Genomic DNA, 26975 nt, shown 5'->3' with positions numbered 1-26975 from the left:
TTGACCACTGTATTAGCTTGGCAGCACCAGTATCAGAATACACCCTGCAACCTCTCATACAGTTGGTTTTCTCCTTTACTTGTATTCTTAGAAATTGCCTCATGAGTGCAGACCAAGAGCTTCAAACAAAGGTGTTTTTTTTCAGCTGAACCTGATATAATGTTCAGAAATGAAAACATTCACACTTTAACACAGTTTCCACTTCAAGTTCAACATGCGCAGCCCCTCCTCCATGACCGACAGAATAAAACCTTTTAATGAATCATCAAAGTAAGTGAGAAGAACCTTATTGTATAATTGAAAACTGTAGTTGTTCTAGAACAACTCATGGATAGATTTCATAAAATGTCCTTTAATTCCATTTGCTTAACTCTTTAATTATTTGTGTGGCATGCATGCATGAAAGAAAAGTGCTCCTTAATTTTTTGAAAGATTGCCAGATATGTAAGAACATGGGTTGCTGATCACTTGAGGACTTCCTTCTGGATCCAGAGGCGAAGGCACAAATTGCTGGGGGCGCTCGGTGGGTCTGGCAGCATCCATCGAGAGGTTTGGCGTTTTGAGTCAAGTGGCCCTTCCTCAGAACAAGAGTTCGCTCGGCCTGAAACGTTGACTGATTTCTTTCTGCAGATGCTGGCAGACCCATTGAGTTTTTCCAGCGGTTTGTTTTTGCTTCTGATTTACAGTATCTGCAGTTCTTTCTGTTTTCATTCTGGATTCAGCTGGGTCCCTGTCTAAAACCATCATACGTGGTGTGTGATGGTGGAATATACAGAGAAAGGTAGTTTGCTGCCTTCCTGGCCTTTTGGAAGCTTTCGTAGCTCTGGAGATGGATCGAACTTGAAAGGGTTCAGAAAAGATTTACATGAATGTTGCCAGGGTTGGAAGATTTGAGCTATAGGGAGCGGTTGAATAGGCTAGGGCTGTTTTCCCTGGAGCATCAGAGGCTGAGGGGTGACCTTATAGAGATTTATAAAATGATGAGGGGCATGGATAGGATAAATAGACAAAGTCTTTTCCCTGGAGTGAGGGAAGACCAGAACTGGAGGGCACAGGTTTAGGGTGAGAGGGGAAAGATATAAAAGAGACCTAAGGGGCAATTTTTTTCATGCAGTGGGTGGTACGTGTATGGAATGAGTTGCCAGAGGAAGTGGTAGAGGATAATACAATTGCAACATTTAAAAGGTATCTGGATGGACATATGAATAGGAAGGGTTTGGAGGGATGTGGGCCAGATGCTGGCAGGTGGGTCTAGATTGGGTTGGGATATCTGGTCAGCATGGACAAGTTGGACGAAGGGTCTGTTTCTGTGCTGTACATCTCTATGACTCTATGACTTGACAGTTCATTTAGCAAATCACCATGAGTTGCCAAGGTTCGAGAGCTAGTTGTTAAATTCCTGGTCTGATCGGAGGCTCCAATGACTGAATGAGGATCTGTATCTCAAAGTGACTCAAAAGCTGTCTAATAAAATCAAGACAAACGGTTTTGCTCAGCTCGATGCAGTTTATGCAAGAAAATAGTTTTATACACCAAAGAATTTAATGCACTGTTATTCCGTTGATATTGTGCTTTACTTGATTCGTTATTTCAAATTTAGAATACTTCATATATATTTTGTCAGGTAGAAATGTTATGGATGATGCATTTTCACATATGCACCCTGGTTTCATTTTTCTTCTCCCTACTCGTGTTTAAAACAAAGCACTTTCACATTTTGCTGCAGTAAATTTAATCTGACGTGTCAGTCCATTCCATCAATTTATCTACGTTCTCTTGAAGTTTAACACCAACCACCTAGAACTCACTACATTTAGAACATTCGTAATTTCTGCAAATTTTGAAATCGCGCTCTGAATACCTTAGTGACAATATTAATTGCATATCAAGAAAAGCTATGGTCCCAGTAATAATCCTGGGGAACACCACTAACAGCCATCCCCCAAACTGAAAAAAACAAGTGCTCCCAACTGTTGCCTACATTCAACCAACTTTGCATCCATAATACAAGTGTCACACAAAGTACAGTCAATTATGCTGGAATTCCTTGTGATGTCCCTTAGGTTCAGCAGCAGCTTAAAGTTTTCACATCTTTTGAACTTCCAAAGCCCAGTCCTGGAATTCCTTGCATTCTTTAATGACACTCTGTGATAAACTCTCAACCAAGTTATCAGTTGCTCTGTGAATGCCCAAGACAAATCATGTGGCTTGTGATAACCATTTTGTAAGACTTAAATCATTTTAAACTACCGGTTCTTGGATTTTGACTTTGCATTGATTTTACCGAGGAAAAAGCTGAAGAAATATTAAATTATTGCCACTGCCAAGCACTTCACCTACAAAACTGGCTCCAGCCCTCCTCTCACTTTTCTTTCATTAGTATCATGACTGTAAGAAAATTTTGGATTCCCTCTTGCATTGGCTGCCAGTATCTTTTCATAGTGTCTCTTTACTGCTCTTATTTACTTCACTTCTCCTCAGAATTGTGTACATTCAGCTGAGTTCTAACTTTGTATTATCGATCTGGCATCTGTCAAACTCTTCTAATTTGTGTCATCTGACTAACTCCTCATTTATCTTATCTAACTCGAAAATATACGGAACTCTTTTTCCCCTTTGTGAGGATACATCTCATTGATAAACAAGAGTCAAATCAATTCAAGGCCACCTTATTCGCTGAAGCTTTCCCTGCCGATCTGACCCCAAATTAGCTGGGACTGATCCATTTTCACCACAACATGGATCTTCCTCCAATCAAGTACTTATACTTGGGAAAGCTCGTCTTAGGCGTCTTGTTGTTCAGTGGTAGCGTTCCTTTATCTAGGACAAGAGGCCCAGGTTCAAGTCCCATCTACTCCAGGGGTATGTCAAAACACACCTGAACACGTTGATTAAAAATATCCAGAAAGCTCATTTGTCCATGGCTACCTTAAACCTTCTGATACCATCATTTTTCCCTAAACGTTCTCAAAATGACACTCTCTTCAGTTGACCAACTTGACTTTCCAGAAGCAGATCAAATAATTCTGCCTTGCTTAACTGATCAGGAAAATTCTCCTCAGTGCACTTCAGAAGCCAATAACAGTTTCTACCCTCAATACTTTTACTTCCTGAGTCTGCATTAATCTAAGTAAAATCCCCTAGTATCACTGCTCTGAAGTTTTTGCTCCTCAATACTACCTTTCAAAACACTTTCTACTCCATTTGTTTCATACTATTTGGAGACTGGTAAGATTCATCCAGTCATTGCAAACTTTTTTAAACGTTCTCCCTGTTTCTATGTGGGTTTCCTCCAAGTGTTTCAGTTTCCTCTCACTATCCAAAGATGTACAGCTTAAGTGGATTGGCATGCTAAATTGCCCATAGTGCCCAGGGTCATGCAGGTAAGATGGATTAGTCATGGGAAATGCAGGGTTAAAGGATGGGGTGGAGGGGTCTGGTTTGGATGCTGTTTGGAGGGTTGATGTGGACTCGATGGGCCAAATGAGCCGACTTCCACACAGTAGGGATTCTGTGATTTCATGATTTGAATTAAATAGATCCTAGACTTGTCATTCTTGATGCTGCAGCTAATTCCCATACCCTGCATAAACCTTCTAGTTGATGTAAATTTGGCATATTTTTCTGAGATTTTGTAACTGCTGTTGGTCTTCAGAGGAGAGAGATGGCATTTTCCTTCACATCACCTTTGGTTTCTTGGCAAAAATCATTCTATCACACAAGGGCCTAGAAACAGGGTACAGACCTAAAAAATATATTAGGATTACCATCATCTTTGGATCCCAAAGCGCCCAAATCCACTTCATATATTTCAGTGACATGATTAGATGTGCGATTCACTGTGTGCAAACAAATCCACATTCTATTCTGCCTCAAAAAGTGCACTGAATCCTTCAACATACCATATCAGAATGATACTGTCAACATTTTGTTTTCAATTACTCAACCCAGAATTGCAGAGAAAATTAATCTTTGCTTAATTTGCACAATTTTAAATTGAATGCAATTGATTGCTTTAACCAACAATTTTTTCTTTCTTTCAAATTCAGCATGCGGTCCTCAGGAAGTATCCATACTGCTAACTTCAAAGACACAACAAACAGCATGTTTCAATACATATCCATGAAATGTACACTCACCCCCTCACTTCAGACTATGAAGTTTCCAATTATGGTCAGTTCCCATTTCTTATTTTCAAATTAAAATACATCCAGCATAATTTCTCACCCTCGATATTTGACATTACTTGAACACGAACTGTTCTTGTAGACCAATCAAGAACACACACAAAATCTGCACACTACGGGTAGATTTCATGCATCATTTTTCCATAGATAGTCCAGAAAATGCTGTCATTTCTGATGATTACCTAATTCTACATGAAGGCCAGCGCTTTGCTCATCAAGTCAATATTATAAAGTTATTGAGGCTGTGCATCAATACATGTAACTTACAGATAATGAAAAATACCAAAAGTTGTAACACTAATCATTTTTTTTTAAATTGTTCAGCTGCAGGTGACGTTCTTTTCTTGCCAAGCTATGCATTTGTTATTCTAATTATGAGATGACAATTGTTTTGTTATCTCCTACTGTGGGTATAGCTTTTGTTACCATTTTGGTACAATCACCATTGGTATGCCTCGATCGCGCAATATTTTGTCATTTCTTTCCTCCATTTCCTTACTACTTCACGCCAATGACATCAGTAAGCCTTCAGCCAAATGTTTGGACAGTATAACAGTAATGTCAAAAAAACTCAATAGGCTGTGAAACATATTGAATTACCTATGGGTCAAAAAGTTGCAATGAAAATGCATCCATGCAAAGACACAAGTATTACTGAGCCATCATTTATTCCAAATTCTGTCACAGTTGCTGCGCTGTTTGATATCAAGTTATGGGTGAGCCTGTATTTTAATCCACAATTAAACCTGCACATGAACAGTTGTGACCTGTTGAAAATGGTCAAGCACAAAAATGCTACAGATTTGCCCATGAATTGATAATGTAACCTCACAAAAGTTCATCACCTAAGACAACCTATGTCAACACCCAAAACACTTCAGACTATTCATGTTTGTCTACTGTACTGTGGTAATTATCCTGGAGATAAATAAATATTTAATTACATGTAATATACATGTATTGATGTCTTGGAGGTCTCACATTATCATGGAGATCTCACAGTATTACACTGGGAGCACCACACCATTGTACTGCTTCACAAGTAAAAAAAAACTGAATTATCAGCATAATCTTTCTCCATCTTGCCACACAGACCTCACCCCCACTGACAAATGGCTACATCTTAAAATAATATACTACTGCCCTCAACTTATGAACTGATAATTTTTAAACAAAATAAGATTGCCCGAAGTCTTACGATTTTTGTGATCATCATAGGTTCTGGCTCTGTGCACCTTTTCCATCTGTGCAAGTGTGAAATTTTGTTTCATGGATGTCAGTTCCTGTGACTGGCAGAGTAATCTCAAGAGCAAACACAAATTAATTACAATGAAGGCTGGCCTGTAAGTAGACGGTGTAGAATGCCAGTTTCCCAACTACAGGGTTGAAGGTTCAATCAATAAAATGCTCCAAATGCAGCCAGCCCTGCTGCACACCTCCCATCAGCTGGTCATGGAGCATTGTTGCTCTCAGTGATCATCCCAGACTGCCTCTCTCTTGACTGAAGATAGTTGCTGAGTGACAACTGGTTCCCATGACAATGCAAAAAGGGGTAAATAACTGTTATAAAACATTAATCCTGAACTTGCAAGTCCATGTAAGGTAAACACTTGAATGTCTTGATAAAGTGGCTGCACCCAAATTGCGTTACAACATTAAACCAGAGCAGTTAAATATGTTGTAATGTAGATATGCTTTTAAAATAGGAAAAAGGACCTAAAATGAACAGACAAATCACCTCCTTTCAGCTGCTATTCATGTTCCTCAAATTCTTATATTTATTAAATTCATTTCATGCAAAAAGGGAAAAAAAAATTATTCTGTGTACTGCAAGTATAATGATTGAGAATGCACTGCCTAAAAAGCTGGAGAAAGAAGACAAATTACCAACTATGAAATTGAAATTGGATGTATAATGGCAAAGGAGTTTTCAGGACTGTTGGGATAGACCATGGGAGTGGATCTAAGTGGACAGCTCATTTTAAAAATGAAGAGTTGATGCAGATATAATCACACAAATTGCCTCCTTCAGTGTTGTTTGATCCCATGAACTCTTGCAACATCTCCAAGCCTCAATTTTATTTTCATTTCCATCTCAAATTCTGCTTCCAAGCACCTCTTTAATCTGTTGCTGTAATTTTAATTCCCAGCAACTATAGGCTAAATTGTCAACACACAATTCAGTATTAATTGCTCAACTCAATACAAATACCCAGAAAAGTAACACGACCGCAGGAAGCTATTCATGGCGTTAAATAGTGGCACGTCAGCAAAAATAAGCAAATACTTAAATTCCCACCAAGATTTAAAACAGCGAGCAGTTGAGCCACACAAACCCAAACTGATGGAGTAACATGCTTTAACAAAAGGAAAATATTCACTACCAGTCTCCCTGTTCAATGTCAGGAAGGCAAAAGTAAAAAAATGGTTTTGGCTCAAAACTAATTAACCAAGTCAGAATAAATAGAGAAGATGACATTAGATTATTGATGCACCAGATTAAAACTCATAGTTAACAAAAGTGACAATGGACCAGGCAAGGAATCTTGCAGCAGACAATGCACTTCCAGACCAGCACTCCCTCTAATTTTTGTTCTAGTTGCAAGAGCTTCTGAGGCCGATATGTGAAAGCAAATTCCTGAACCGGAGTCAATGCAGTGATTGGCTTGCGCAGAGCAGCTGCACATGGACACAGAGGTAGATTAGAGGGAACACTGCTCCCGGCTCCTCACAGCATGTCTATTACTTGGCAAAAGTCAGGAATGGAATGGAATACTCTGCATTTGCCTGGATGAGTGCAGTTCCAACACTCAAGAGGCAAAGCTACCCACTTGATTTGCATCATTTGTACAGATGTTCTTTCTTAATGCCACTGACAGCGTGCCAGTAGTGTGTACCAACTACAAGATACATTGCAGTAATTCAACAGGACACCTTACAGGCCACGTTCCAAATCCACAGCCATTAACATCTAGAAGAGCAGGGACAGCACATACACGGGAACACCACCACGTACAAGTTCCCCTCCAAGCCACATACCATCCTGACTTGAAAATATACTATGGTTCCTTTGGTGTCACTGGGTCAAATTCTTGGAGTTCCCTCACTAGCTACACCAATTGGAATGCAAGTGGGTCAAGAAAACTTGTCACCACTTGCTCAAAGTCAAAAGGAATGGATAATAAATGTTGGCACAGCCAACTACGCCCACATCCCATGAGTGAATTAAAAAAAAAAGCAGCAATGCCATCGAGGTGACCTATCTGATCCCCAACTGAGATTCCTCTGCTACATTCTTTTCTTAATCACATAGGACTCACAACAAGGATGTTACAGAAAAGTACAGAGGAGTTGGGCACCCTTTTCTTCAATTGAAAACCAAAACAATTTTCAAGCAAAACCAACTCTTGCAATGTCAAATTCAGTAACCCATCTTCCCAGAACGGAGTCAAGCAATTAGATCAAACTATGTGATTTCCAAGAAATGTCTTCTTAAAAATGTGCCAATTTCCAAAGTGACCTGACAAACCACAAAGAATCCAAATACCTAAGAGAATTTGGAATAATTAACATTTCCAAACTGTTCAATACTTTCTCTCAAAAGATATTAAATATTAAGCCTTCATAAGAATTCAGCAACTTTCTTATTGCCCAGACAGTCAAATTATAAAATCACCTCACTTAAACAAAATTTGTTACAGCTTTCTCCAGTACACTGTTCTCTATTACATCAGAACCAATGAAACTTTTACAGGCAGATTGAAAGGGGTCTCAATTGAAGGCTACTTCCTTTCTCTCCATAATCATTAAAACAAAGGATGATGAGGATTGCAGAGACATTGAACAAGTCTTGTTTGATCTTGCATTTGTTGAATCAAACTTCCTCATTTGACCATTACATTATTAAAAGAAAGGACCTAAATTCAAATACTGCTTTTTGTTGGGAGATGGTAAACTTGACTATAAAAAGCAGAAGGCCATTCAGCCGCTTGAGTCTGCTCTGCCATTCAGTATAACTTGGCTGATCATTCAACTCAGTGCCCTGTTCTTGCTTTCTCCCTATGTCTTTGATCCTTTTAGCCACAGGAACTAGATCAATCTTCTTCTTGAAAACATTCATGGTTTGGCCTCAAATGCTTTCTGTGGCATTTCTGGATAAGGAAATTTCCCCTCATCTAAGTCCTAAATGGCGTACCCCACATACTTAGACTGTGAACCCTAATTTTGGACTCCCTAGTCTTCAGGAACATTACTTTCTGCTTTGACCTTGTCCTGACATCTGCATGCATTATCACTTGAGCCACATTATAAACAATGAGATGTTCTGTTACACCCCATACTGATTGTACAATGAGACAGACAGCAACTCTGAGCAATTATGTTTTGTCATGTCAAACTGCTCATCCAAAAATGCTGCAAAATCTTTGCTTTTCACTTCTTCAGTCATTCTAAGTCAGACCTATTTAAACAGATCCATGTGTCTTCAGGACAGATGACCGAAATGGAAGATGTTTGTTGCATCAATTAACCAATACCGCAGAATGCATCCCTCTTAAATAATACTTCTTTTTTAAAGATCTGAAGGTCTATTTCACTAACATAGCACAATTTCTTCCCAAATTTATCTTTAAAATAAATTTATATGCAGATTTTTCTGGCATGGTATAATATTTTTCAGATACAAAAAGCATTTCCACTCACATTGCTAGTAAACTATTCCATGTCCTGCCATGTGAAGAATATGTAGCTGCTGTTGCCAGAGTATACCGTGATATAATTTTCTGAGTTCCTGAAGTGGGACTTGAGAAAAATCCAGAGTACAACTCAGCAACTACCTTCATCTAACAAATTTTTAGAATTTTAGATAGATGTTAAAAATGAGACAATTGCCTCATGATACTTTTAATTTTCACTTTAGCTCATATTATGGAGTTAAACATTATGTTCTCTGTTTTTATTTGCAATGCTATGCTTTGTGGGAAATATTTTGTTAAGCAGTTTCCATAAATGATCAGACTATTGAAATCTCTTACCTATTTTAAAGATTAATCATACAATGGCCTCATGATTTTGAATGCCCCTTGAACCTCTTCTCAACCTTCTCTTCACCAAGGTAAAACAGTCCCAACTTTTCCAAACTAACCATGTAATAGAGGTCTCTCATCCTCGTAACTATTCTGGTAAATCTATTCTGTATGGTTGCTAATGCTTTCACATCCTTTCTAAACTGTGATGCCTCAAAGTGGACACAACAATCCTGCTCAGGTCAAGCCAGGATTTTATTCAAGTTCAACATAAAGTGACACATGTCAACACAAACTATTATTTTGTTCTACAACTCGTATACGTGGAAGAGAATCAGCACACTCAAGTCTTTTTAAACTTTGAAACAGAATTGTCTGGTCCACAAAGTTGATACATGTGGTTTTTGGTCGAGTAAAGTGTTGTATCAGCAAACTGTGACATAGAAACATGGGCTTATACAGGATAAAAAGGAAACAATTCAATACTTTGTAGCTCAATTTGCTCTTTGGTGGAGCTAACCAGTCAATCTCATTCCTCTGCTCTTTCCTATAGCCCTGTAATGCTTTCATCACAAAATCGGACAACCATAACATCACATACAGAGAGTATTTCCACTGATCCACTCATTTCAAAGCAAATTATTTTGGAAAGGAAGGTGAGAAAACCTAGGTAACTCTGGATCTTTCCGTTTGGAGAATATTACTGGAATCCATCGACCACTGGAGACAAGGTGACCAAACATTTAAGCAATTTCAAGCTGAGTGAAGAGAGGCAGCATTGATTTGTGAAGGATGGGTTATGTCTGAGTGATCACTTTACCTTTCTTTGAAAAGGTCATCAGCAGAGAGGATAAGGGTGCGTCTACGGACGTTACGAGACTCCCACGTGATACTTCATGAAGAAGTTTCAAATAAAAATTAATCACGACTCCAAAATAGATTGAAAGGGAGATAACCTTGGCAACTGCTTGGTCAGCTAGCGTGTCAAGATAAAGGGCATGTTCTCTGACGAATGCTGTAGTAAATACTGCCCTTCATCATATCACACACGAAGTTATTCGTGAATGAAGAATTGAGAGCTTGTCCCGAACTTTAGAAATGGAATGAAGATGAGTTGTAAAATGGAAGCAGGCGGTTAAAAGATATGACCTAGGAGTAAAGCGATGGCAATTCTTTTCTTTAATTCATTTGTGGGATGTGGGCACCACTGGCTGGGCCAGCATGTAATTCCTGTCCCTAGTTGCGCTTGAGAAGGTGGGCGGCACGGTGGCACAGTGGTTAGCACTGCTGCCTCACAGCGCCAGAGACCCGGGTTCAATTCCCGCCTCAGGCGACTGACTGTGTGGAGTTTGCACATTCTTCCCGTGTCTGCATGGGTTTCCTCCGGGTGCTCCGGTTTCCTCCCACAGTCCAAAGATGTGCAGGTCAGGTGAATTAGCCATGCTAAATTGTCTGTAGTGTTAGGTAAGGGGTAAATGTAGGGGTATGGGTGGTTTGCGCTTCGGCAGGTCGGTGTGAACTTGTTGGGCCGAAGGGCCTGTTTCCACACTGTAAAGTAATCTAATCTAATCTAAAGGTGGTGGTGAGCTGCCTGCTTGAATTGGGTTCAGAATAGGTCAAACCAAACTATTTATTCAAATCATGAGACTGGGAACCATGGAGAAAGAAAATATCAAAGTGACAAAGAAACCTGAAGTCAACTGAAACAAGCTTCGAGTTCAAGAGACTCAGCACAGACCTGGAATCATTGAGGGATAGTTGGAATCTGCAAAAAGGCAGGAAATTGGAGTTGAGAATTACCCCATTAGCCATTGTTTCAACACAGAAGAGCTGAACCAAATCACCCTTTCTATTTTTGTATTTGCAATGCAGTAAAATTAAACCATTCCAAGACCCTCAAAGTGCACCCTTCTTGGCATGATTCAGCCACTTGATGTTCCCACTTCTCCCATCACTTTTTAAATGAAAAGAAAGTTCCTTTTTCTACAAAGTAAAAGCCTTTTATCTTGTGCATTTGCTTCATTTTTTTCCTTCTGTCCCTCACTCCCAGACAATGATAACCTAATTAATAATAGATTTAGAATACAGGAAATAGCACTTTGAATTCCAACACATCGCTTGGGTTAATGGTCTAATATTGGAATTTAGTTCACACATAAATCAAAACCACTGTATGTTGACTAATTTCAAAACCCACTATATGGTTCAGTTCCAAAACAATTCATCACCTGGCCTTCAATTTGTAATATACAATAAGAGAGAACAAAATAGGTTTATGATCAAAGATGTAGAGGCAGAAGTTGGCTATTCATCCCAACAAGTTTGATCCACCATTGAATGAGATCATGGGGTTACAGCCCTCACTGAATTTTCATTAATTTTATTTTTTAACTTTTATCAATTTTGGTTTGGAGCAATGAGCGAAACATGACGTTTTGGAGTATGAGTAACAACTTGTATTAAAAGAAAAGCAGACCAAACAAGCTTTTGTTTATTCGCAAGGCTAGGCCAATAAGTTAATTGCAGGTTAGTTCCTGATCAAAAGGTTCTGTTGATGCTTCAAAACTGGGAAAGAGCATTATGTTTATATAGATGGCAGAAGCTGGCCATTAACGAGGTCTGTACTTGGTTCTGGCAAGTCTGGAAAAGCCCTTATGCTCAAGTAGATGGCAAATACTGAATTGTAACTCAGATCTTAGGGAGGAGATGGTCAGTCTGTCAAAGAATGGTCAGAGTTCAAATTGGGTTTTGGACGTGCTTTTTAATGGGATAATAATCTGGCTATTAATGGTAAAACAGAAAGATTTGAAATCTCCCTGCCTAGCCTGCCATGAGCAGCTCTTGGAAGCTCAGAGAATAGAAAACTAAGTTACAGGTATTATTGCTTTTATGTGAGTAAATTGTAAAGATGACTGATGGATAAATTCAAAAAGAAAAATCAGCCAAGAATCTATCATCTATACCCTATGGGACAACACATCGTGAAAACCACTTAAATAATCTGGCCAGTTTTGTTATTTTCTTTCATCTAGCTGTTAATTATGTTTGTTTGTCTGTGTGTCTTTTGCGTTAATGGGGTTGAAAGTAAAGGCTTTTGGCTTTAAAGCACACAAATTAGATTATCTCTTGTTTAACTTTACTGTGCTAAAGCTACTAGATTGTTAATAAATTGCTATGTCTTTTGTTTACAATGCATATCAGTGTCTGGAACTGCTTATTTGGCTAAGTGGTTAGGAACCAGTAGGGTGCACTTTGAGAGTCTTGGAATGGTTTAATTTTACTGCATTGCAAATACAAAAATAGAAAGGGTGATTTGATTCAGCTCTTCAATGTTGAAACAATGGCTAATGGGGTAATTCTCAACTCCAATTTCCTGCCTTTTTGCCGATTCCAACTATCCCTCAATGGTTAGAAATCTCTCAGTCTTTAATATACTTAATAACCAAGCCTCCAAAACCTCTGAAGAATTTCACAGATTTATTACCACAGAAGATGAAAATTCTTTTCATCTGTCCAAATGAGTGGTCCCTAACTCTGAGATTATGCCCTCTAACTTCAGTTTTATTAATGAAGAATTTCAAAATTATACTTATCACAAACTCTCCTAACTGGAGCTTGTGTACAATGGATTCAACTTTACAAATGAGCATTGCTTCGCAGTAAAACTCCTTCCTGGAGAGAGATGGTGGATTTTTGTTTTATAAACAGCAAGGAACTCACTCAATATCCAAGCCAACATCCATTCCTTAAACAGCACCATCTAAACACAGTAATGTGTCATTTTACCAGTCTTGTGGGCAACTGGTGGGCAGCCAATGCGTTTGCACCTTTTCATACACAGTTTGTGTAGAGGTTCAGAACACGTGAAGAGAATGGAAGACACGCTCTTTGAATTATCAAGATTTGGCAAGGTGGTTTAATATTCTGATTGTTTCGCAAAGTTTTCTTATGGTCACTATCAAGTTTCATGACATTTATAGACCCTTGAAGCCCCCATCTAGCTTAACAGCTTCTGCATTATCTCCCAATTTCACACCAATATGTACCTGTTCAATTTCAATTGTCAGTCTTCTGGCTGCTTAAAATTTTGTTTCGAACCATTTATAGTTTCCTGGAGTTTTTGTTTGAAGCAATACTTGTCTCTACCGTGATGATGCAATCATAAACTGCATCATAATGAACTTCAATGTTGTGCTCACACAGTAACCTCCCAAGTACAATTCCAGACTAAGTTACAAAAAGAAACTGCTTTAAAGACAAGGCTACTTGATTAATTCTTCTATTAAGCAGAGTACAAAAGCGGTAACTGACATTAATGCAGACAAAAGGTCAAACCTTCCTGGTCTGTGTAGTTCAGACACACGCAAGCTAATTTTACTGAACCAGAATGGCACCTCGACCTCAGTTTATTTGATTGTTGACACATTTCATACTGACTTGACACTTTCCGTATCACTGAAGTCACTTCGAATTTGGAGAACAGGCATTTTAAAATGAAATGCCTTTAATTTACCTTACATTGCCAAAATGCCTTACATTATCCCCAACACTTCGACCACAGTCTATTTTATCAACATCACAGTGCACAAACCTAAGAACACAAACAGACGAGGCAGTACAAGAGATCAATACCAGGCTGCAAATTCCACACAAACCTCATTACACCCTTCTTCATTGAAATCCACCAAAATGCCATACTATTCCTCTGTCCACCATACATTTATCCAGCTTTCCCTTAAATATACAAGATGGCGGCTGCTGAGCAGGCAGCATCTGGGTTCGTGTAGCTGGGCATGTCTTATTAATCCACTTATTTTCTTTTTCCTTCTTCCTTTTTTTTCCTAAACTGACCTGATAAGAGAACTCTTCAGTGGGAAGCCTGGAGCGGGACTCTTGCTTCCGCATGGAGTCGGCTCCTTGCGGTGGCATGGCTTGGGCTGGGAAGCCCAGAGCAGGACTGAAGCAGTGGAGAAGAAAAGGTTGGATGCTCAAAGATTGTTTTTTAAATCTTATTCAAAGTTAATGTGCATAGTGCTAATGTAGGGTGAGGGTGCACACTTTTCACTGTTTTTTAAATTGAATACGCAACAATAAATGATTCATTTCAAAAAACACTACTATTATGCTAGCTTCCTCAAATATGCTTTGTGGTGACAAGTTCAAGATTCTAACCATTATCTGAGTAAAAAAAGTTTCTGCAATTTCATAAGTGAATTTATTATAAGTTTGTACCTCATACTTACACTCTTGTGTACATTATCCCCAACACTCACACCACAATCTACTTTACCAAACACTTCCAGAGTCTTAAATACCCCCATCATGTCATCTGTCAATCTTCTCTTTATGGGGGACAAAGAAAACCAAAGTTCACTATAGTTGTTTTTAACCAGTGAATGTTGCCTTCACCTTCTCCAGTGCATCCATTTCCTTTTCTAATAGGGTGATCAGAACTGTTCACAGTACTCCACATGTGATCCAACCAAGATTCTGTAGTTTTAACCTAATTTCACTGCTTTCTAGTGTTCTCTCTCTAGAAAATAAACCTAGTGTTTTCCTCACTTATTAACCGGTAACAACACCTGTCATGAATAGTGTACCTGCTCCTGAAAATGTGAATAGGGAAGAAGCAGGCAGGGAAAGAGTTAAGTTCTGACTTTTGTGAAACCAGAGGTTCAGCTGAGCATGACTCAGATCAGATAAGAACTTACAGTTAACAATGGGGTGCGAGAGGCAAGGGTAAGGGGTTAACAAGGTGGAAAAACATACATTATGTAGGGCCATTGAACAATATTGCAAGCAATCAGTATGGTGAAGTGAGTTTAACAAGGTGAAAAATATTCATTATGTGAAGTCAGTTATTCATCGTGTAACAGCAGATGGCTTAATCTTCACTATTGACACTTGCTGATTGTAACGGTCACCCAATTAATACGTATGATGCCTTATCTGGATGCTCCTCCCTGTAAAATGATGGCATAGCTCACTGAGAAACTGCTGTTCCAGAGAAGACCATGAACTCTTGTCTCTGTGCACACGGACAATTATTCTTTCTCCCTCCAGGGCCTGGAATAAAGATGAAGGGGGTAAAACCACTGTGTCTCTGAGTGTTTTGTTTCAATTGAGGGGGGAAATGGGACGACAATATTGGTGTAGTTGGCAGGATCCAAACAAATGGATCTGACAGTGTCAGAGGCCACCCGGTATACCAGTATCGCAAGACGAACAGGACCACAAGATAAGATTTTAAACCTTGGTTCCTCTTGATATTCCTGTGGGCCAGAGATAGTCCCCTCATTCAATCGCTCTCTATTCTACTGATTCCTCGAACAGTAATTAGCTCAGTTGAGACACACAATTTCGCAAGCACGGTGGCAGGCAGAGGTTCAAGTGCTCTGCACTGTATTGGGGAGGGGAATGTGATTTGAGGTTTGGCTCATCTGTGCGGTACTGGTGTTGGAGTCCCCTTGGGTTGGTGTGATTGAGGTTCAAGTCCTCTGCGCGATATTGGGGTTTGAGTCTACTGGATGGGTTGATTTGAGGTTCAAGTCCTTCACACTTTGCTGAGGTTCGAGCTTTCTGTGTTTAAGTGAGCTTTGAGCTCTCAGTGTTTGACTGGGATTCGGGCTCCCTGTGCTCGAGTGGGATTCGGATTTCCTGTGTTTGACTGGGATTCGGGCTCCCTGTGCTCGAGTGGGATTCGGATTTCCTGTGTTTGAGTGGGATTCGGGCTCCCTGTGTTTGAGTGGGATTCAAGCCCCTGTGAGGAGTAAAGTGAGAAAGGGGTTCAAATCCCCTAATGGCGAAATTTGAGGCTCTGAGAGTCTTTATTCTGGGGGAAAGAGTGTGGCTTGAACTGCGGTGCCATGGGCTCTGCTGCTAGGTCTTTCTAAGTGGAATTTCAGTGAGACGATGAAAAAAACAAAGAAGAAAAACGAGAAAACACTCAAATTAAGGTTGTACAAAAATTTGGGTTGAAAAAGGAAAGCTTCAATGTAAATTGTGCTGAGAGTGTTTGATGTTAAAAAGTTTAGTTTGTTAAAATACTGGTTTGGAAAATCCTTTTAAGTAACTGTTTTGCCTGGTTTGAATCGGGATCTCAATTCATCGTGTTTTATGGGCTATACAATGGGGCAGACTTTGTTTTTAACATTGAAATTATGCATTGTTCATTTTAAAATTATCAAACTTAAAACTAATTGATTGAGTGCCTTGAGCCACTGATTTATGCTTTAGCCAGATGAGAGTATTGTATTAAAATATCTTTGCTGCTGTGTTTTTAATGCAGAGTATTCACAAAAAGAAGAGCGCATTTTGAGTTTAATGTTTTGTTGAGATTCAAGAGAATATTAGAACTTGAGGCTAAGCTGTTTCAGTTCTATTAATTATTATGACTTCACTGGCCCCATGCACATTGCAAATTCAAAGAATGTTGATCTCTACAAAGCTGTAATTCTGACTGTTTTGTTTGGGAAGTTTCATTTGGAGAACGTATTTTAAAATATTCAGCATTTGTTTCCCACGAACATTTGAGATTTAAATCTGAACTGAAACTGCCTCTTCAATTGCTAAAGCACAGGAAACATTGTTTTTTCTTGCTGTTCCAGAGTTTTGAAATGCTTTCCCTGAAAGCTTTCACATTAGCCAAGTATCAATTTGTTAGTGGAAAATAATTTTTGAATAACCTGAATGATGTACCCGAGGGCTTGATTTTAGGACCATGGATTGTTGTTTATAAATGACTGAATTGTTTGAGCAGTACAATTTAGAAGTTTATGGATTGTATAAAACTTGATAATGTCGTAAATAGTGAACAAAGTAACAGACACCAAGATGACTGAGATGTTGAAATAGGCAGACACAATTTAGTGTCGTTAAACATGTGACTGTCTTCATACTGATAACCACCTTGGCCTGGAAGGAATGAGACGGGAAATGCAAAGATATTTTCAGCAGCTAATATAGTCTCTCAAGTTTCTCCATTCACAGATAAAGCATGCCTTTGGACCACCACCCACCCCTCCACAATCCGATCCAATGGATTCAATCATTTCCCGAGTCATGAGCACGAAAAGTGAAGAAGCTAACAACAATGAAGAGGAGGTCTGTACGCTTTTGTCAGTGGCCATCCTATGGACATTAAAGCACATGAGCTTTACCTTGTATTTTCGTCATTTAAGGGATATGAAAGTTCACTAATCAAGCTAACATCAAAACAGCCAGGTGGCTTTGTCACACTTAACAGCAGAACAGGAGCAAAAGCAGCAAAAAAATGCTCCATTCACCTAGCCTGCTGCTACAGCTGCAACCACTGCACTCTCAGATGCATTGATATCTTCCATCTGAAGCATCTCTGGAAGGATGGAATTCTTGTCAGTTTTCTGAAGCATTTAACTGTCCTTGCACAAGAATTCAGATTTCTTTGAGGACTGATGCACCAGGACAGACTGAATTTTGTTTTCAGGTTGGATTTGCTGAAGGAGATTTTGGAGAACTGGCTCGTTTCCGCTCGACTTGGAGGAGATGGAGTGGTCACTAAGGACTGTGGATTTAAGAACTTTACTAGTGATTTTTTTCCACATGGGAAGATTCTTTAAACTTTAATTACAGTAACAGACTAATAATTTTTGTTGTTAGAATCATTGTACGCTGTGTGTCAATAGCTTGCTTAAATACTGGCTGTCAGCTGGTAATGCCATTGGTGATCATGAAATGATAAAAGGAGGGAATGAGAATGTGAATAAGGTTTAACCAGACAGGGAAAGAGTGAAGTTCTACTTTTGTGAAACAAGAGGTTTAGCTGAGCATGAATCAGATCAGATAAGAACTTACAGTTTACAATAGGGGGGCTCGAGGCAAGGGTAATGGGTTAACAAGGTGGAAAAGCAGTCATTATGTAGAGCCATTTAGTAATATGAGAAGTATTCAGTATGTGAGGTCAATTTAACAAAGTGAAAAGTACTCATTATGTGAAGTCAGTTATTCATTGCATAACAGCAGATGGCTTAATCTTTGCTATTGGCACTCGCTGATTGTAATGGTCACCCAATCAATCTGTATGTTGCTTTATTTGGATTGCTCCTCCCTGTAAAATGACTATATAATTCATTGAGAAACTGCTGTTCCAGAGAAGACAGTGAACTCATGTCTCTGTGCACATGGGCAATCGTTCTATCTCCCTCCAGAGCCTAGAATAAAGATGAAGGACGTAAAACTACTGTGTGTCTGGGTGTTTTACTTTGACTGAGGGGGAAATGGGCTGACATTCCTCCAGATTCCTTTGCTGCTCTTCCAAATTAGAGAAATCGTGACTCCCTCAATCTTCCAACAAAAATATAACACCTCTCAGAGCCATACTGACATTCGTTTGCCAATTACACAACCATTCTCTAAGTTGCCTTATTTCTTCCTATGGTTTATTGAACTCCAAATCTACAAGGGGAGATTTCATGGTACTATGGAACAAAGTAAAATTTGACATCAAACATGGCCAAATGGGATTAAAATGGAATGATGAGAACTGAATGCCAAAACAAGGAGAATGGTCTTTTTGAACCAAGTGTTTGAAAGATAAATTGATCCAGTAATACATATTCAACAAATGCGATATATTACAGATGGAAATATGCAAATTGAAATTTTTTACAAATGTGAAAAATCTTCATTTGATCATGTAGCATCTGTGGATACCATACGAATTGACCTTTCGACTTCAGAAAGTACACGTTTTTATGTATTTGTGGCCAATCCAATTTCACTGCTGCCATCTCTTTTACCACTTATCTGTAGTGAAGAACCGAACGTCACAATTTAAATCAGAAATTCAGGTTGAGCTTATGCAGATAGCAGTTACAGCTATTCATAAACTGAAAGCTTCAGACCAAAATTTCATAGCTTTTGTAAAAGCTGTTTAAACAATTAAAATAATTGAAGGCTAAGACAGTAAATAATGAAAAAGTGTTTCCGATAGATAAAGGGTCAACAAAGCAGGAATAAAATCTTTGATACAAGTGGCTTGAGTCTTGAAACCCCAGCCTGATATAGATAATTGGATGAATTATTTTGGTGTGTATTAGAGGATTCATGAAAAACAACAAAAACGTGGAGAAAGAGGAGTAGGACTTACTGAATCGCTCTTTGAAAGATTTAGTAGACTGAACAGCCTGTGTCAATGTTGTATTATTTTACAATTATGGAGCATCATTCGTACTACATTGAATAATCTAGCATGTTGAGGAGTTGTGATGCACAACTTCTCGGTTTCTGAAGATGGACTTGTAATCCTTTAAAGCCAAGGGCTTGTAAAGCTTTGCTACACTTAATTTGAAATGTTCTTATTTATTCAAGAAATGCTGCAGACTGGAATGCACTCATAAACTTCAGGATGAAGGTCAGAAGCAGAGAGCAATAAGCAAATATCCTTTTTCGCAAATAAATATAGTTGCCAAGGTCAAAAAGTTCGCACAGCAGTATCACTAAGGTTTTTGTTTGTTATTCTTTTTGTTTTTCACAAATACTTGTCTTTTGTATGAAAAGAATTAAAGAGATTGGTGTGACAAAAAAAACGGACACTACCTCCCCGCAGCAACGGGTTTGACTTGACTTGCTGACCATTTCCAACAAGGTCTGTTTTAATATTAGATTTGGGTGGAACAATGCTCATCGGAAGGTTGGTGCAGACTTGATGGGCCAAATGGCCTGTTTCTACACTATAGGGATTCTTTGCACAGTTGAACTTGAATGATTTATTGCTACTTCCATTTTAGTGAACAATACATTAAAATACAGTGAAAAGCTTCAACTGTCACAACAATCCAACACTATTTTCAATAGTTTAAGAATAACAAGATCAAAAAGATGTCACTAAAAGAGAGTCTTTTTTCTGCTGCCTCCGCCATGAGACCTGCACTGCCACCTCTCCTCCACCGCCTCACTGCCGTCTGCACCAGAGCCACCAATGCAGGTCGCCACTCTTTAGGTACCATCTCTTCATTACTAGGCCCACCTCACCGATGCCAACTTTAATGCTGTACCCACACTAGACCCACAATCAGGTGTCCCTGACTCTGCTGCTGCCACCACCTTGCCGATGACCAGGAGTCCCTGCACTGAGCCTACCATGTCCGCAACCAGGGTTCCCTGACTCCAGTTCCATCTCCATCATGCCAGCTGCCTCTGCTCTGGGCCTATTACAACCAGAACTCCTTGGCTCCAGTGCCAGGCCAGGCCACTGCCACGCCAAGAGTCATACTCCAACAGCGGTCTTCCAACATGTTGGGGTCTGCCGGTGCCGCCATGTTGAAGAATCTGCTGCCTCCGATCAGCGGAGGAGCTTAACCGCCATCCCCACCACTGGCCCCAGACAAGGGCATCCTTGCTGCTGCTACATCTAATCACCAGGATAAGCTGCAGTCACTGCTGCCGCCAACCTTCGGCACATGGCCCGCTCTCACTGCCAAGCCCATGCCATGGTCTAACTCAAAGAAAAGTGAAAGAAAAAAAGAGCATAAGTTAAAACAAAACAAAGCAGATGGGAGCCAATGAGCCCCAGGCAAACAGCTCACACACAACCCTACTGCTCCACCACCATCTTAGAAATGGAAAATTATTATATAGATTATTATATATTTATTCATTTATTCATTCCAGTCAATCTCTCACTCCATGGAAGTTAAATGAGAGCATGTGATATCAAGTAAATAGAGGACAGATTATCTTCAAGGTCAATCAGTGTCCAATTAAAAGTTCAATTCAGTGGTACATCTATTTAATACAATATTTTGATTCCTTTTGACATTTTAATTTCAAAACTGTGCCATTTTTGTACTGAATGTCTAGATTATCTGTATGCTCTATGTTTTGTCTGAATGCATTTGTCTGCTGCAGTTATTTAGTTACTAATCACACATGATTATTCCTACATATATTTTAGTTTAGTTTGTAACTAATGGCTGATTATTGTGAACAGCCCAAGGCAATTCACTTGTTAGGGAAAGGACTAAATATGTTTTGGCATGGCAAGACAGACATTAAGCAAAGTTGACTCGATGCAAAAGGGTGTTTAGATATTGCGTATTAGGGGCAATAACAATCTCAGAGGTTACCTGCATCAGACTTACGTCACATAGTGAAATGGCATTTAGACAGAATAGAGTGCTGCTAAATTTGAATTTATAGTTCACTCATTTGATGCCTGATATCAGGGCAAAAGAAAGAAAAAGTTGGCTGGAACACCAAACATGAGCGGCTCTGTGGACTGTGACTAATACAGGAAATGCAGGACAGGATAAACATTTGGTTAACTGCAAGAAAGGAGATGCCTTTGGCCAGCAACAGTTTTGCAGAATGCAAGCACTGTAACTGTTAGCACTTAGAATGAACTCTGTCAAAATATATCCCTTAGGAATAATCTCAGATATGCAGGAGGAAAAAGAATCAGATTGCAATGGGAAGCTGGAAGGATTCAGTATCAGAATCAAACAGAACTGAACTCAGCAAGATTCTTTTTCAGGATTTAAACCAGTGCTGAAGTAACAGTGAGTAAAAATAAGAACTTCGCTTAATTTTAAAAGTTAGAACTAAGACTAGCTAACTGTCCTATAACCTGAAGGGTTTGAACAAACTTATGATTACCTACACATATGTCTGTAATGACTGTAACATTTCCACAAATAGATGACCTAATGGATAATATCAGACAAATATGGTTAACTCAAGACTTTCTATCCTTTCCACTTTAATTTAACATTGCAATATTTTTTGAATGCTGTAATCAATTTGGCTTTAATCCAGAATTGCAACAAAGTATTCCACATTCCAGACACTCCGTAATCTTGCAGAGTTTGTGCATAAATCTTGAATTGAAGAACTTTTCCTCCATTTACCAAGTGAAATAATTTATCTTGACTTCATCGATCCTTTCTGCCATTTATCATCTCTCCAGCATTACTGGAAGTGTATCATTTAGCTAAGAGCGGAATATTCTGTTATGGCCCTGATTTGTGCATTGTTCATAATGAGTTACTGACTGCAGAACTTCTAGTTTCTGACCTTTTCTTGTAGCTACAGTATTTATAAGGCTGGTCCAATCCATTTCTGGTCAGTAGCAACTGTCAGGGACGTTGATATTAGGGGAATTCAGCAAAAGTAACCAGTGATCATCAAGGGAGATTGGTTGGATTCTCTCTTGCTGGAGATGATCATTGCCTGGAACTCATAAGTCATTCAACACTAGCACCAGACATCAACCCAAATTCCATCAATTTTCAAACCTACTATAAATGTCAAGTCAATTCTTTGTCCTGGTAACAGTCTGAGATTCAACCAAAAGACCATAACACAGAGGTGCAGAAGTGGACAAGTCAGCCAATTAAGTCAGTTTCACTCTTCAGTAAGATCACAGTTGATCTTGTAACATTCAAATCCACCTTTTTACCATTTCCCCATAACCTGTCATTTATTTATTTATTAGATTTGATTTATTATTGTCACATGTATTGATATACAGTGAAAAGTGCCGTTTTGCCTGCCAACCAAACAAATCATTTAACATATTTAATAAGTACATCGGGGTAACAGAACAGAATGCAGAATACAGTGTTGCAGCTACAGATAAGGCACAGAGAAAGATCAACTCTCGTATATGAGAGATCCACTCATAAATCTCATTACAGCTGGGAAGAAGCTGTTCTTACATCTGTTGCTATGTGCTTTGAAACTTTTCTGCCCAATGGGAAAGGGTGTAAGACAGTATAATGGGGATGGGAGGGGACTTCCATTATGTTGGTTTTCCCAGAGACAGCCGGAAGTTTAAAATGAGTCAATGGAAGGCAGGCTGGTTTTCCATATTCATTCCTATTTACCTGCTGAACTTGATACAAGCTTTTTGCAATTCATGCACTAGGGCCCTTAAATCCCTATGCTGCAGTCTTCTCCCATTTAAATACTATTCTACGTCTCTATTCTTCCTGCCAAAGACCTCAGATTGTCTTAGATCATATTCTGTCCACTCACTTAACTTGTAGACTCTATGTAAAACTGCACCACTTGCCTTCCAATCTTTTCAAAAGGAACGAACCAAATAGTTTGCAAACTTGATATCATACGTGACCCCAAAATAAGTTGACAACCTCATCTTTGTGTCATCATTAAGACCACTATCCCCATTTCTGTAATATTGCCTTGCCTCAGCACATTCGATGCTGAATCCTTCATTCATTCACTTCTTTCAAAGTTCTGGACCAGTTGATTATCCTGGTTGATGCCCCATATTCTGTCATCCTTAAATAAGCACTCTTCATTCATCAGTTCCTCATTCCCTGCTATGACTTCCATCAAACAAGGGCTTGATCTCATCTTTGTTTCCAAATTGCTCAATGACCTCACCTTGCCCTCACTCCACAACCTCCTCCAACATCACAATCCAAGTTCATCCAGTTATGACTCCTGAACATTCTTGATGTAAATCATTCCACAGCTGATTACACTCTAAGCCTTGAATTCCCTCTTGATACCTCATCTCGAACATGGCTTTCCTCTTCACAGATGCTCCTTAAAAGGAGCCTCTTTGATGAAGCTTTTAGTCAGCTGACCTAATATTGCCTTATGTAACTCTGCAATAAATTTTACTTCGAAACATCACTGTAAAGCATTTTGGGAGAGCCGTTACATTTAAGGTGTCAATATAAATAAAAAATGTTATTAGCCAGCCACCACTTAACAATTTGTGCATCAATACTGTAAAAGCAGGATATTTTACTCACACTATGGGAATCTCAGAGTCCGGTAGGTTTGACTGCAAATGCTAGGCACCAAGTCTAGAGAAAAAAAAATTATTTCATTCACATTGCAGAAATATCATAAATAATTCAAGAGTTGGTGTGAAAACAAATCTCAACTCAAATCACCTTCACAGCAATCTTCACTGAATGCATTACAAATGAATTTCCCTTGGAATATGTCACCCCATTCCATTAGATCAATCAAGTTAGTTATGAACGGCACTACAAACAAAAAAAATTTATCTCAACGTTTTCACTTCTTTCCCCTCTCAAACTTCAGCTCCCCAGCATCACCCAATTCCCAAATCCAGTATAGAATGTTACTTTCCAGATGCTTTAAGATCCAGCACATGGCAAACCCTGATGCAAAGAAGTCTTGCAAAGCACATCAGCCAAAAATGACTTGAACGTGCAGTAATATTCCACCATTTTAAATGTTCAAAAACTGAAAATAATAGCTGAACAATCCTAAAAATATACAGGAGTATCATCATTCACAAAGTAATTTTATATTTTAAGGTGACAAAACCAAATAAGATAGGGACAATGGAACTCAGGAGAAAGTGAGGACTGCAGATGCTGCAGTATCAGAGTCGAGTGTGTGGTGGTGGAAGAAAAACAGAGCAGGTCAGGCAGCATCTGAGGAGCAGAGGAAATTGACATTTCAGGCAATAGCCCTTCATCAATAATGAGCTGCCGCATTCCTGATGAAGAACCTATGCCCGAAACGTCGGTTCTCCTGCTCCTTGGTTGCTGCCTGACCTGCTGTGCTTTTCCAGCACCACACTCTCGACAATGGAACTGAACTCTTTTTAAAAAGCTGATAACTCTGCTGTGTGAACATGTTCACATTTGCATTTATTAGTCAGTTCTTGTATTCTTCAGAATATCTTTGAACTGGATACTAGCACTAATCCAAGTCTCACTTCCAAACAAAATTTCATAACTGTAAAACGTGCACAGGGCAGATCTCTAATCTCCTAAAACACAGGATTTGCTAAGTCTTTTGAACATTTTAGGTTTTATTTCAGATTTCTAGTATTTTGCTTGCTTCATCAAACATGCTTAGTTCAATTTAATGTTCGCTTTTTGACATGACATTAGTCTGGCAAGGACCTTACTGGATATTTATTACTATATCAATAATGTGGTACAGTCAAAGAATTAAAACTAATTTACTGTAACAAAATTTTTATCATCTATCTTTTTAATTTAGAATCAGTAAAACTAAATTAAGCTTCAGAAATGTGTCATCAGGCTTTGCTGATATAAAACAAAACCAACCTCTGGGTATTTTAAAAAAGAAAACTAGAAGTGACTTGTATCACGAAAGTTTAATCAATGGAAAATGTTGTATTTTACATCTACCCATTTTAAATTCCATTTATGAGCAAAGTGTGGTTCAAAAATCTCACATGGCATTGCATTGAAAGGCCTTTTTAAAACTTACATATTGTATTAGAAACTTTCTTACATACAAAAGGCTGACCATGTGTATAAATATTAATAAAAATGCACCATTTCCACAATGCTGTGATGGAATTTAAACTTCAACTGATTTCAAATGCTGGTGTGGGGCTTGAAGCTGCGGACTTCTAGCTGAGACAAAAATGCTAGCAATCGAGGCAAGAAGGCATTCTATGGAATCAAATCTGTGGTGGGCAAGTTGTTGGAGGGAATCCTGAGGGACAGGATGTACATGTATTTGGAAAGGATTAGTGGTGCTGGAAGAGCACAGCAATTCAGGCAGCATCCAAGGAGCAGCGAAATCGACATTTCGGGCAAAAGCCCTTCATCAGGAATATTCAGGAAGTAGGGGACAACAAAAAAGATTACAACAGGATCTTGTTCAGATGGGCCAATAGGCTAAGGAATGGTAGATGGAGTTTAATTTAAATAAATGCAAGATGCTGCACTTTGGAAAAGCAAATCAGAGCAGGACTTATACACTTAATGGTCAGGTCCAGGGGAGTGTTGCTGAACAAAGAGACCTTGGAGTGCAGGTTCATAGTTCCTCGAAAGTAGAGGCACAGGTAGACAGGATAGCGAAGACAGCATTTGGTATGCTTTCCTTTATTGGTCAGAGTGTTGAGTAGAGAAGTTGGGAGGTCATGTTGCGGCTGTACAGGATGTTGGTCAGGCCACCTTTGGAATATTGCAGTTCTGGTCTCCTTTCTAGCGAACGAATGTTGTGAAACTAGAAAGGATTCAGAAAAGATTCAGAAAAGATTTACAAGGATGTTTCCAGGGTTGGGGGAATTTGACCTATAGGGAGAGACTAAATAGGCTGAGGCTGTTGTACCTGGAGCATCGGAAGGCGAGGGTGACTTCATAGAGATTTATAAAATTATGAGGGGCATGGATAGGATAAACAGACAAAGTCTTTTCCCTGGGGTGGGAGAGTCCAGAACTAGAGGGCATAGGTTTAGGGTGAGGGGGGGCAAGATATAAAAGGAACCTAAGGGACAACTTTTTCACACAGAGAATGGTGCGTGTATGGAATGAGCTGCAAGAGGAAGTGGTGGAGGCTAGTACGATTGCAACATTTAAAAGGCATCAGGATGGGTGTATGAATATGAAGGGTTTCAAGGGATATGGGCCAAGCTCTGGCAAATGTGACTACAAAGGGTCTGTTTCCGTGCTGTACACCTCTGTGACTCTAAATTACTGAAGTTATTACTCTCCGAAAATGTCAATAATTTTGTTTTACCAGTGGGTTATGTAGTCTTGATTACTTGCAAGAAACATTGCAATGAAGCAATATAAATTAGTGAAACAATAATGCATCAAAAATTGGGAAGTTTGCAATTGAGAAATATTTTCACTGAGGAGCAAGGATACAGAAGGCACATGCAACATAAGTAATTGGATTGAAGTCCTGAGCATAAAATACTTCAGAAAATTTTCGATAAATCAAAACAAACAGCAAAATCCGTCTTGTTAAATTCAACTGAGTAATCCCCTTAACATGGTCAGAGAGAGAA

General features: G+C 39.1%; 1 protein-coding gene across 7 annotated transcripts in view; it reads right to left on the bottom strand.

Annotated features, from left to right (window-relative positions):
- The window catches only part of LOC122552789 (transcriptional-regulating factor 1), a 236190-nt gene that overhangs the window by 112881 nt on the left and 96334 nt on the right, over nt 1-26975 (bottom strand). For 5 of the 7 annotated variants that reach the window (XM_043695722.2, XM_043695729.2, XM_043695728.2 and 2 more), the window contains exon 2: nt 23974-24027. The exons of 1 other annotated variant lie outside the window; for it this stretch is intronic. The gene's annotated coding sequence lies outside the window, so the exon portion shown is untranslated. Of the gene's footprint in view, nt 1-5385; nt 5559-23973; nt 24028-26975 lie in introns of those variants that run through there. One more of the 7 variants, XM_043695726.2, reaches the window with a different exon arrangement.

This window comes from Chiloscyllium plagiosum, unplaced genomic scaffold (assembly GCF_037043375.1).
Source record: "Chiloscyllium plagiosum isolate Xiang-an unplaced genomic scaffold, Cpla_swu_hap1 HiC_scaffold_10, whole genome shotgun sequence".
NCBI lineage: Eukaryota > Metazoa > Chordata > Chondrichthyes > Orectolobiformes > Hemiscylliidae > Chiloscyllium > Chiloscyllium plagiosum.
The sequence above is the reverse complement of the archived record's forward strand: the minus strand, read 5'-3'. Positions and strand labels throughout refer to the sequence as shown.